The sequence below is a fragment of the Rattus norvegicus genome, chromosome 12, assembly GCF_036323735.1.
Source record: "Rattus norvegicus strain BN/NHsdMcwi chromosome 12, GRCr8, whole genome shotgun sequence".
In the NCBI taxonomy this organism is placed as follows: Eukaryota; Metazoa; Chordata; class Mammalia; order Rodentia; family Muridae; genus Rattus; species Rattus norvegicus.
In genome coordinates, this window is record NC_086030.1 from 14,750,769 (window position 1) to 14,763,367 (window position 12,599).

Consider the following 12,599-nt stretch of genomic DNA (forward strand, 5'->3'; position numbering starts at 1 on the left):
GCCAAGCTTGGCGGTGGGTCTGACATCATCAGGGTCGTTTAGTTTGCATGCAGGTGAGAGGCGAGCTCTCTGTCATAGCTGCCCCTCTTCGCTGGTCCAGAGTCCAGTCCACTGCCTTCAGCTTCTCCTTCCTTACTCCCTCTCTCTACCTGCAGACCTTACCAGTTTGAGTCCATCCCTAAGGCTGCATGGCAGGGTTGGCGGGCAGAGGGCCTGCCTTGGGGCTTTCCAGCTCAGAAGAGGAAACACATCTTTAAAGTCTGAGGCCTTGCAGGGATTCCCTGGATTTTTCGGTTCCAAAGCAGTGTGGTTAGCCCAAGGCTCTCTGTTTGCCCTTTCTGGCCGAGCCTGGGGGTAAGGCTTTTGATCATGGTGGGAATTCTTGGAAAGTTTGCTCTGTTTAAGAAAAGATTGACACTTTTTCTCTGAAGATGTCAGAGTAGATAACAACTTTTGACCTAGAACCCAGACTCTGGTCATATTGGACATCTTTGTCCCTGGAGACTTGCTCTGGAGGAGACCTGCTCAGTGGATGCCTTCGAGTGTTTCTGTGGTAGTTAGGAAGTTAGGTTCTTTGACACCCATCCTTGTGAAAGTCTGCTCTTTGACACTGGGCTCTGGTTTTAGTTACAGTCCAGGTTGGTTTCTGTCTTCCTGGTATAGTGACTGACATGGGGAGTTTTAGTAGAAATGAGATCAGTGGCTTAGAAATCTTAATTGTGGAGTTTGTGGCAGGTATCTATAAACCGATCCTGGTCAGCCGATAAAAGGGAGGCTTCAGGGGTTAATTTTGGTATTGAAGACTTGGAAAGTATCAGAGTTTTAGGTGACTTTGATGGGGAAGGACTAGGGATAGGTGTTACTAACTCATGGTCTGAGAGCAGCTGGTGTGATGGTAGGATTTTTCTTCCCATGGACCAACTCCCTGGACCCCTTTTTAGTTGTTGAGTAATATGCCAAAGTGCTTTGGAAAGCTGCTCTGTGCAGTAGAAAATAATGTTTCAATTTCTGCATTTGAATCGTATGATTCTAATGACTGTCTTTGTGGTATCTCATAGGAACTGTTTCCTGAGGTTTAGAGGCAACATCTTGTGCAAAATCTAGTAGTCTTGTTAGAGAGCATTACCTTGTAGACCTCTCAAGAGTTCACTGGAGAGTGCAGCCTTTTTGGAAATGTGGATATCAAATTCATCAGGAGTTGTGGTCCACAGATGAACCCCAGGCTCTGAGGTCCATGCTGCTCTTCAGAAAACTGGGACTTGTCTGTGCCATTGAGCATTTGGTTGAGGTTCCAATGCCTCAGCTTTTTTTGGGGGGGTGGGGTGGAGGGTCTGTTTTCATCTTTTAAAACATCCTTTTTTTTTCTTTTTAGATTTAGTTGTTTTGTGTGTGAATATTTTGCCTGCATATATGTGTGTGCACTGTATTCGTACCTGGAGCCCTTAAAGGTCAGACTAGGTCTGGGCCTAGAGTGGACAGTTCCGAGCCACTATGTGGGTTCTGGGAATCCACCCTGAAGCCTCAGCTAAGAGTAGCAAGTGCCTGGAGCCACTGGTTGTAGCCATCTCTCCAGTCCTGCTTTTATACCTCTAGTTCACTTCTTGTGTTTTCTTTCTTGCCTTGTGGAGCTAGGACCGTGTCCCATGAAGAGCAATTCTAATTGCAAGTGGAGGGAGGAAAGAGAAGTGGCTGACAAGTTGGTGTAGGAGTGCAGCGAGGTCCTGCTTGCACTGAGTGTGAACTAGGGTGAGATGGTTGTCGCTGAAGTTGCCAGCAGTTTGGATTTAGCCAGTCACAGGCCAGGCACAATGGGCCTGACTGATTCAAAGTAGTTCTTCGAAAGATTCAAAGTGGCTCTTAAGAAAGACTAAGGAACCTGGTAGAGCGCTGACTGTCAGTTTGCTCCAGCAGAGAACCGAGCCCAGCAGAGCTGTGATCTGACCACTGTCTTATGGTAGCTTGAGAGGCCATGTGACAGCCTATAGCCACCATCTCCTCACTTGCATGTACACTTTCCTGAGGGCCTCCTCAAACCCAGGAAGTTGTGCATGCAGGAAAGGAGGCGTTTCGTGTGCTTTACTCCTGGCTGTATTGTTAAGTAGTTGTGAATTTACCCCAAACTAGATTCCCCCCTTGCTGGGTGGGTCCATGTGGTGTGTGTGCACGCATTTCCATGTGTGTGGAGGGCAGGAGCAGAGTGCGGTGTCTTCTTCAGTCTCTACTCTGTAAGACTGGGTCTTCACCGAACCTGGGGCCTGCTGATCTCACTAGGCCTGCGGGCCAGCTCGGCCAGCTCCCTGCTCACCTCCCGCTTCTGGAACCCAGCACTGGGCGAGCAGAGCCCTTCCTTAAGTAGAATTCCTAAATTCACATGTGTGTGCTCACATACCTGTGTGTGTGAGAGACAGACAGACAGATCTCTGGGATTTTACCTCTCTCGTGTGAATTTTCACATTTAAACTCAGTGGGGTTCTGGAGTTGTTACTTGTTCAGTATTTTTTTTTTTTTCTTTTCTTTTTTTTCGGAGCTGGGGACCGAACCCAGGGTCCGCTGAGCTAAATCCCCAACCCCCAGTATATTTTTTTTTTTTTTTTTTTTTTGTTCTTTTTTTTCCGGAACTGGGGACTGAACCCAGGGCCTTGCGCTTCCCAGGTAAGCGCTCTACCACTGAGCTAAATCCCCAGCCCCCAGTATTTTTTTTTTTAATTGGATATTTTTTATTTACACTTCAAATGTTATCCTCTTTTCTGGGTTCCCGTCTATAAACCCTCTATCCCATGCCCCTCCCCTTTTTCTATGAGGGTGTTCCTCCCACCCACCCACCCCTTTCCACCTCCCTGCCCTAACATTACCCTACATTGGGAGGTTGAGCCTTGGCAGGACTAAGGGCTTCTTCTCCCATTGGTGCCCAACAAGGCCATTCTCTGCTACATATGCAGCTGGAGCCACGGTTCTGTCCATGTGTACTCGTTGATGGTGGTTTAGTCCCTGGGAGCTCTGGTTGGTTGGCATTGTTGTTCTTATGGGGTTGCAAACCTCTTCAGCTCCTTCAACCTTTTCTCTAATTCCTTCAACGGGGACCCTGTTCTCAGTTCCATGGTTGGCTGCGAGCATTCACCTCTGTATTTGTCACGCTCTGGCAGAGCCTCTCAAGAAACAGCTATATCAGGATCCTGTCAGCATGCACTTCTTGGCATCAGCAATATTGTCTGGGTTTGGTGGCTGTATATATATATGGGCTGGATCCACAGGTGAGGCAGGCTCTGAATGGCCTTTCCTTCAGTCTCTGCTCCAAATTTTGTTTCTGTATTTCCTCCTATGAATATTTTTGTTCTCCCTTCTAAGAAGGACTGAAGCATCCACACTTTGGTTTGTCCTTCTTCTTGAGCTTCATGTGGTCTGTGGATTGTATCTTGGGTAATCTGAGTTTTGGGCTAACATTCAGTTACCAGTGAGTGCATTCCATGTGTGTTTTTCTGTGATTGGGTTACCTCACTCAGGATGATATTTTCTAGTTCCATCCATTTGTCTAAGTATTTCATGAAGTCATTTTTTTTTTAATAGCTGAGTAGTACTCCATTGTGTAAATGGACCACATTTTCTGTATCCATTCCTCTGTTGAAGGGCATCAGGGTCCTTTCCAGCTTCTGGCTGTTATAAGTAAGGCTGCTGTGAACAGAGTGGAGCATTGAGAACTGGAAAGACCACCATCACCACCACTGAACTGCTTCAGCCTCAGCACAGATTACTGGTTAACTCAGCTAACAAGGCTGACTCATGTAATACACTTGTAGCACTGGTTAAAAGTTAAAATAGCCAAATTATGGCCCAGTTCCCACCCCAACAAAACAAATCTACTTTTACAGTGCCCTTGGTTTCCTGGCTCAGGATTCATAAATGGGTCGGGTGTTTTTTGTAATTCTAAAACAGCGTTGAAAGTTAGATCTTTGTTTTGTTTGAGATGGGGTAGCCCTGTGTAGTGTCTGTTCTGGAACTCACTCTGTAGACCAGACTAGCCTCAAACTCAGGTCCTTCCTTCTGCTGGGATCAAAGGTGTGTGACACCATTGCCCAGCTAAAGTTAAATTCTTTTAAACAAATGTAGAATTAAAAGCAGAACCGTTTTCATCACTAACCCATTTAAACCCTGGCCAGCCGGTGGTTTGGGGGTGCGTTTTCTGTGGGGGAAGCCGCAGCTTGCTCAGCTTGCAGTGCTTTGCCCTCCTTCTTGCTCCCTCCCTGATAGAGGTTCCTACTGACAGTTGGGTTATAGAGAGCCTGAAGGAAGTGCCTCAAATCCAAGCAGAGCTCTTGGGACTTCTTTCTCTGGGTGGTGGACCAGCCGTAAGCCAGTTATATATTTGAATGAAATGAAAAATTTGTGTATTTCTGGGTTAACGGGAGCGGGAGGAAACTGCCCACTGTTTTAAAACAAGGCTTATGTGATGGGAGGAAATGGTGCAACCCCCCTCCCCCATCTGTAATTCCAGCTACAGGCACCTCTATTGCAGCTGAAAGGAATCGTAATTGGTGGAGGAATGTTGCTGCATCAAGTGTCACTAGGCAGGAACCCTGGCTGCTGGCTGAAAAAGTTTTAAGCTCTCAAATCAATATTGGAGGCTGCCCTAGGGAGCAGAGCCCAGGGCTGGCCCCTTTGGTTAGAGCTAGTGCCTGGAGGCTCCGTCTGTGGACCCTGTCTCCGGAGGACTTTCTGGTGCTGTAGTCAGTGACTTAGGAATCAGGTGTGAATCAGTTTTCCCGGAACCACTTCAGTCGAGGAGGGGGATGTGTATAATTATCATCATGTCATGGCTTGTGGGAGACGCCTCCTTTTCCGTACCCCTCAGAGTCTGACCAGAGTGGGTTAATATTTCAGGGAACGGTTGTGATTTATTTATAGCGTAGGTAGGGTAATGTAAACACAGGGCTGTAGGTGGCTGTTATGTCACCTCCTTCTTTCCTCCCTCCCTTCCTGTCTGGTAGGACAGACCTTTCCTCTTTCTCCTCATCAGAGAGAGCAGAGATCTCCCTCCCCACAGGGCTGGCGCAAGGTTGCTGGCACTTCACTGATCCCAGCCGTTCCTCCTGCACCTCGTGGCTTGTCGCTTATAACTTTGTCCTTGTTGCATGTGATTTCGTGGTCCAAGGAGGGGCTAGGGTGTGTAGTTTGTAGAGGGGTAGCTGTAGACAGGGCTTTGTTGGTGCCTGTCTATGCTGGGGTAAAACGGGATGGTGTGGCTCCTTTGGGCTCAGCTCTGCTCCTGTAACTAACTCCACACCCATACGTGAGTCCAGTAAACTCATTGATTCCCCAAGCTGCACTTGGTTGTCAGGGGTGGGGGTGTTTGTGTCCCTCCTGGGAGGAGCTCTCTGATGGCCCCAAACCCGTTATGTAGCTGAGTAGCTTTAAAGTCTCAGCGCTGGGTTCTGCCCGCTTCTGCCTTACTTCCTGAACGCCTCGGTGACAGCTACAGGCATGAGCTGCCATCCTGATCTGTTCAGGCCTGGGCATCAGACCAGGGCTTCATGCTGACCCTCTCTCTGCTGAGCTGTGTTCCTGCCTCCTTCATTTCCTTCTGTGCTGCTGGAGATTGGAGCCTGGGCCTTGGCCACTCTAGGCCAGTGCTCTGCTGCCACTAAGTGCACCTCTGTCCAGCTGGTATTCCTCACGCCTACATAGCCAGGTAGACCATGACTCTCAGTGAGAACGAATGAAGGCTGCGACCCTTAATGCAGTTCCTCACGTGGTGCTGACCCCAGCCATAACATTCATTATTTCTGTTCCCACTTTATGACTGTAATTCTGTTTCTGTTATGAATCATAATGTAAATATCTGATATTCAGGATAGCTGATATGGGACCCCTGTGAAAGGGTCGCCCTCTGCTCCCCCCACCCCGTGCCTCCCCACTCCCGCAGGTTGAGAAACACTGAAATAGACAATAAAGGTAGTGCTGAGACTTGGAGACAGAAGACAGTCTGTGGAGCTGATTGGTAACATGGACAGTAGTCACAATATTCACACACAAACACTTTATTTGCTTTCTGTGTATTTAGAAAGTTTGCTGGCACAATAGTGTTGATGAGCCCAAATGAGGAGCTCTGTGTGTGTGCGTGTTGGGTGGGGGGCGGGAGAGGGATGTATGGCCAGAGGACATAGTGTCCTGTTCTATCACTGTCCACTTTGCTTTCTTGAGACAGGGTCTCCCCACTGAGCCAGGAGCTTGGCTGGTGGCTTGCCAGTGTCATTGGTCCTTCTGCCTCCACCCTCCACAGTCCTGGGGTTACAGGTGCTTCTGGGGCCATGCCTAGCTTTTTATGTCGGTTCTGTGTTCTTATGCTTGCCCAGCCCCCAGCCCCCAGCCCCCAGCATCATTTTTAGTGGTGAACCTTGGACATATGATCAGGAACACCTAGCTGACTGGAGGATTTGCTCCTGACTGTGTTATCTGGAGAAGGATGTCAGAAAGTGAGAAAGGAGGCAGCTCTTGTAAATTGAGTCTATGTTATGTTTGGAGACAGGGTTTCCTGTAGCCAAGGATGACCTAGAACTCTTGATGGGGAGTCCCATCTCCCACTGCTAGGATTTTACAAGCATGATAAATTTATGTTTTTAAAAAATCTAGGGGTTGGGGATTTAGCTCAGTGGTAGAGCGCTTGCCTAGGAAGCGCAAGGCCCTGGGTTCGGTCCCCAGCTCTGAAAAAAAGAACCAAAAAAAAAAAAAAAATCTAAAAGATCAGCTAAAAATCAATTATAAGTAATGCAGACTGTTAGTAAAGTAGCTGGGTGGACAGCTTCTCTCAGGTAAAAAACTGAGGTGAGAGTGCAGTTGGGAAGGCCCTTGTCACCTGTGTGGCTGTGTTAGGTTTGTTCAGAGTCAGTGAGGGAAGGGGCAGGAATGGGGCACTCGGGGACATGGATGGACAGACTACAGGAAAGAGAAGATGGCAGATTGCAAAGCCAGGAAACAGTGCTTTGCTTTGCTGCTCTTACACCATCTCCTATCCTCTTATTGTCCCCTCCTTCTCATCTCCCTCCAGCCTCCCTCCTCCTCTCCACACAGCACCCTCACTTCAAAGAAGAAAGTCTTTGTGTAGCCCTGGCTGTTCTGGAACTCTATAGGCCAGGCTGGCCTCAGACTCAAGAGATCCCTCCACGTTCTGCTTCCCGAGTGCTGGGATTAAAGGTTTGAGCCACCATCCCTGGCCCAAATGTATTGTAAAGACTACAGTAGCAAAAAAAAAAAAAAAAGACTACAGTAGCATCCCAGCGTATGCCTATATTTTGTGATGTTTCCTTGCCAAGCATTATCCTGGAAACTGTACGGGACAGGAAACTTGGAGCGCCTGCCTTTTGCTTGGGATAAACTTCTCTTTTGAGTGTTTATTCTGACACCGCGGCACCCTCCCTCAGTGTTTGCTCAGACTCAGCACCACCTCGCTCACGTAGCTCATGAGCGGTCTGGGAACCTGGGATGGATCTTAATTCCGAACTCTCCGGTCGTTTGTACCTCTTACTTATTCAGGGGCATCTCTGACTTATTTCTGTGAAATACTCTGCATTCCCGTCTGAGGTGCTAGGCGGGAAGTGTTAGTATTTTTAAATCTGTGTCAGTGTATGTCTGCGAGGAGCCTGAAAAGCTTGTTTGTTTTACGTTTATTTAGTGTGTGGGCAGTGAGGTTGTGGGGTCGGTCGGACACAACATGTGGAGGTCAGAGAACACCTTTGGGAGTCAGTTCTCTTCTTGTACATGAGGGTCCCAGGGATTGAACTGAGAGCTGAAGCCTGACAGCAGGTGTTTTTACCCGCTGCATCAGCTTGCTGGCCGGACGGTTTTGATTATTTGAATTTCTGAGGTGCCTGGGGATATTTTAATATCTAAGTCCATAGACGCAGAGAAAATGGTATCTCCTGTGACCATGTTTTCACTTCTGAGTGCAAGACGGCACTTGGTGGTGACACTCTGGCCCACCACTTGACGGTGTCTCCTAGTTCCCGGGGAGCTGCAGACAGCACCACAGTGGAGCGGAACACCAGGCCCAGCTTACACAGAGCCTTTCCTGTGTGTGCTTTTATTTCTGAGTGAAAGAATAGCATGTGTTTTATTTTCTTCCCTGGAAGCACATTGTACCAGAGAGAAAAAGGATGGTTTCTCGTCCCTAGTGAGAGGACGGGGAATACAAGGAGGTACACGTAACTGCTGTGCATGGCTCCCTCCCTTCAGAGTACGTAGTGGTCACGTATAGGAAAGGGCTGTATTTAATCTCTTAGGTCTTAGAGAAGATAACTTTGATTTAGAAATTTATTGCAGGGAAGTTGAAGGACACTTGGGGTGTCAGTTCTTTATCCCGCCATGTGTGTTCTGGGGATTGAACTCATATGGTCAGGTTTGGAGGCCAGCACCTTTATTGGCTGAGTATGTTGCCAGCCCAATACTTCTAAACCGAAGCAGTCTTAATAGAAGCCCCTTTTTCTCCCCACAGTCCTACAAGGTTGGAAATTTAATGTACATGCTTGTTATTTGTTTATTTCTTTGGTTTTGTATAGAGTTTTACTATTTAGTCTAGACTGGCCTTGAACTTAAAACCCTCTTTATTCAACTACCTGAGTGCTTGGATTACAGGTGTGTGCTATCATGTGTGATTCTTATTAGATGTTTTAAGCCTAACGTGGCTGGAAGGTATTGATTTATTTGTCTGTTTATTTATTTTGTGCTTGTAATCCCACCTAGAGCCTTGTGCATGCTAGCCAAGTGCTCTCCCACTGAGCCACGCCCCCAGCCCCTCACTGGGGGATTCTAGGCAGGGGCTCTACCACTGAGCCACACCCCAGCCCCTCACTGGGGGAGTCTGGGCAAGCACTCCACTATTAAGCTATATCCCTAGCCCTCAGAGGGTCTTTTTGATTCTTTTTCGCTCACCAAGGGAATCAAGCCTCCTGCATTCTTTATTTCATTAAATTTTCCCAGTTGCTCAGCTAAAACCTCCAGCTTGTCCCTCATACCTGATTTATTCCTGGGCCTCTGCCTCTCGTGTTGGTGTTTATCTGTGCTCTATCCTCTCCTTGCCCCCCACCATGGTAAAAGTCTGATCCTCTCTTGCTTGCACAGCTTCCTTTTTTTCCCTGTCTAATACAGATGCTCTCCAGTCACTAACACCATCAGCTACCATGTAACTACCTTCGCTGTGTCAGAGATGGTCAGAGTGGTTACAGCTGGGTATGGCCGTGGGCAGTGGCTGCTTGTAGTCCCAGCATACAGACCTACAGGCATCAGAACCACCAGTTTCAGACCAGATGGGCCGCATAGTAAGACATTTTAAAACAAAACAAAGCTCAGGAAAGGGAGGGCGTGTGGGGAAGGAGGTTGTAGACGTTCTTGTTCTCGAAGCTTTGAAGTAGAGCTGGGTGGAGACTGGCCATTGACTCCACCTGTTCTCCTGCTTCAGCCTTTGCCCTTGCTGTCTGTCTCCTCCTACAGCAGGTCTGCTGAGGCTGGCCAGTGGTCTGTGTCACTGTGAGGTGGAACTCCATAAGCTGGTGACTTAGCGAGGGCCAGAAACAAGCTGAATCACACCCAGGGCAGCTGCACAGGACGGTACGTCCCACACCCAGGAAGCCAGACTGAAGACTTTCATTTGACACTTGATTGTGCCAAGTAGGCCTGGGTGCACACGTCTCCTGGGTTGGGCTCTCGGTGTCTGTGCGTCGAACTAAAGATGAGAGCGGCTCTGGAGTGTTTGTGTGTGGGTAGAGGTATTTTATTTATTTAGCGCAGTTGCTTTAGTGCTTATGTGTCTGTATGTGCATATACATATGAGTACATGTGGAGGTCTTCCTGACAGAGTCCTTCACAGACCCAGAGCTCATCTTCATAACCCCAGGATCCCATATCTCGGCTGCCCAAGCACCTGGATTACAGGCCTCAACTACCCCTGCCCACCTTCGTAGCTGGGTTCTGGGAATCCAAACTCCGGTTCTCATGCTTGTGGGCAAGCTGCCTCATCCCCTGAGCCTGCTCCCCGGCCCTGTGCTGTGTTGTGTAACAAGCTTGCATCTAGATCGGTGGCTCTCCGGCAAGGGTCTTTGCTTTCTCAAGAGCCCCCTGAGGTGTTTGCACACATTTCCATCCGTCGTGACTTTGTACATGCTTTTGGTTGTAGTGGGTGAAAACGGCTGCTGAATGGCCTGCTCCTTTGCAGACCTCACATTGAAAATTCAGTTCACATTGTGAGCGGTGATGGAGAAATCTAGGTGTCGGTTGAGAAACGGCGTGGTTGTGTAATGTGGAGACCCGACACTGTAAATCTTTGTGTTCAAGCACAGACATAATAGAGAATTACTATTGTAATGGAATCTGTGGTCCACGTTGTGGTCGAATACACTAAACAAGTACAGGCAGTGGAAGGACACAGTGGGGAACTCCCTGCTGCAGTGGCCCCAGCCTGTGCTTTTCAGCTTCTGTCTCCTCAGCCCCCTAGATTGTCACTGTCTGGGGGAGCAGCCTGGCCTTGAATTCCATATTGATGGGCTCTCGTTGTGACTTCTTGTCCCTGTCTTCTTCAGGTCACCGTCATGTTTGTGAGATTTGCGCACACAGTGTGCTTATGCATACTCGCCCCCTTTGCTGCCTGGTACTCTGTGACATCACTTATCATAAGGGAGGACAATTCTGTGCCTGTGTGCACGTGTGTGTGTGTGTGTGTGTGTGTGTGTGTGTGTGTGTGTGCATGCGTGCATGTGCATGCATGTGTATGCATAGCCCAAAGAACCATCTAGTACATTGAGCCAGGGTCTCTCAGTTTACTCTGTGCCCTTCTTTACTCTCAGCTCCCAGCCTGCCTCTGTAGCACAGGGGGTCTCTTCCAGCAGAGATCTACTTTGCTCCCTCTTTCCTAGGTCCTTCCTGATTGCTGTGAGAGGTAGGCACATTTCCAGCAGGATACTGCCTCACTCTGAATCCATAACACCCCTGTTGATGTTGGTGACTGCCCCGGCCCAGTCTGATTGTTTTTCAATTAAATTCTCCCGAAGGGTTAGGGGCTGTCATTGACACTCACCTTGCCTCCATTCTTTGGCCAAGGTTTGCTTTTGTTCTGGTTTCCATTTAAGGTACGATTTTTTTCCAGTTATTTTTCAAAAACAGGGTATTTTCAGATTTACGTAGCAGAAAACCTAGCTTTAATTGGTTCAACAGGGAGACTCTTGGTCTGTTAATGAAACCATCCTGAAGCAGCCGCAGTGGCCTGGGAGGGCCTGACTCCTCTCCATTTCTTCTTCTTGGGCTCTAAGGTGGCAGTTGGGGGCAAACATGTGACTCAGTTGGTAGAGTGCTTGCCTGCATGTCCAAACTCCATCCCCCGCACCACGTAAAGGTGGGGCTTGCCTGTAATCCCAGCACTTGGAAGGTGGAGGCAGGAGGATCAGAAATTTACTTAAGGAGTTTGAAATAAGCTTGGGCTACATGATCCTGTCTTAAAACAAACAAAAACCCTTCTTGTGACCCCTAAACAGAGAAAGGAGGATGCTGGGAGTTGAGAATTGTTAGCCTGAGAGCCAACAAAGACTTAACAGTCAGCTTTGTGACTGCTGGGCCTTGGGTTTGAGCGCTCTTGAAGTAGTGTCTCTGGGATACCAGGTTTGTGTGCTGGGTGTAAGGACAGCGAAGGCTCCATTTAGTGCTGGTCTGGAGAAGCAGTAGGCTTCTTTGTAGTGCTATGAATGGAGCCAAAGACGTTTGCTTGTAGAAGCGCCAAGAATCTTTGCTAGGTTAGGAATGGTCTGTGTGAGTCTACCTCGGTGAGCTTTGTGTCATGACTATAACTTGTTTCTGGATTAAGCCAGGTGTGTTGGTACATAGCTGTAATCCCAGCTTTCAGGAGGCTGAGGCAGGAGGGTCTGGAGTCAAGGCCATCGTGGACAACACAGGACACCCTGTCTGAGAACAAATGTGTGATTCTTTACTTGGGACTACCCAGAATTTAGGTCCAGACACTAAGAATGCCTTTTAACGTTGTTTCTTAGAACTGGGCATTTCTGAGGAAGAACAACAGATCACTACATGATCATTGTTCTAAGCTGAATTTAGCATGATTGGAAAGGGTAATTTAGATTTTTATACAAAATATAGGTTTTTCGGGTTGGGGATTTAGCTCAGTGGTAGAGCACTTGCCTAGCAAGCGCAAGGCTCTGGGTTCGGTCCCCAGCTCCGGGAAAAAAAAAAAAGGAAAAAAAAAGAAAAACAACAACAACAAATATGTATGTATGTATGTATGTATGTATGTATGTATGTTTTTGTTTTTTGGTAAATGATTTTAACCCTGCCTGATAACCTGAGTTCACTCAGGCCCACATGGAAGGAGAGAACGGACTTTTGCAAGCTGCCCTCAGTTCTCCACATAGAGGCTGTGGTACAGGCACACACAGATGCTAGAATCTCTGGGCATGGTGGTACACACTCTTTTAATCCTGCAGAGGCAGATGGATCTCTGCGAGTTCGAGGCCAGTGTGGTCTACATACTGAGTTCCAGGACAGCCAGAGCCACATAGTAAGAGGGTCTCAAAATAGCAACAGAACAAAACCGAGAGTGAATGTCTTCCTTT

The 12,599-nt window shown here is 48.0% G+C and overlaps 1 protein-coding gene across 6 annotated transcripts in view; it reads left to right on the forward strand.

Annotated features, from left to right (window-relative positions):
- Smurf1 (SMAD specific E3 ubiquitin protein ligase 1) overlaps positions 1 to 12,599 on the forward strand; it is a 91,557-nt gene that overhangs the window by 2,052 nt on the left and 76,906 nt on the right. The window contains exon 1 of one of the 6 annotated variants that reach the window (XR_010056420.1): positions 1 to 12,599. This exon is cut by the window's right edge and continues 24,647 nt beyond it. The exons of the other annotated variants lie outside the window; for them this stretch is intronic. The gene's annotated coding sequence lies outside the window, so the exon portion shown is untranslated. 6 annotated transcript variants of the gene reach the window in all.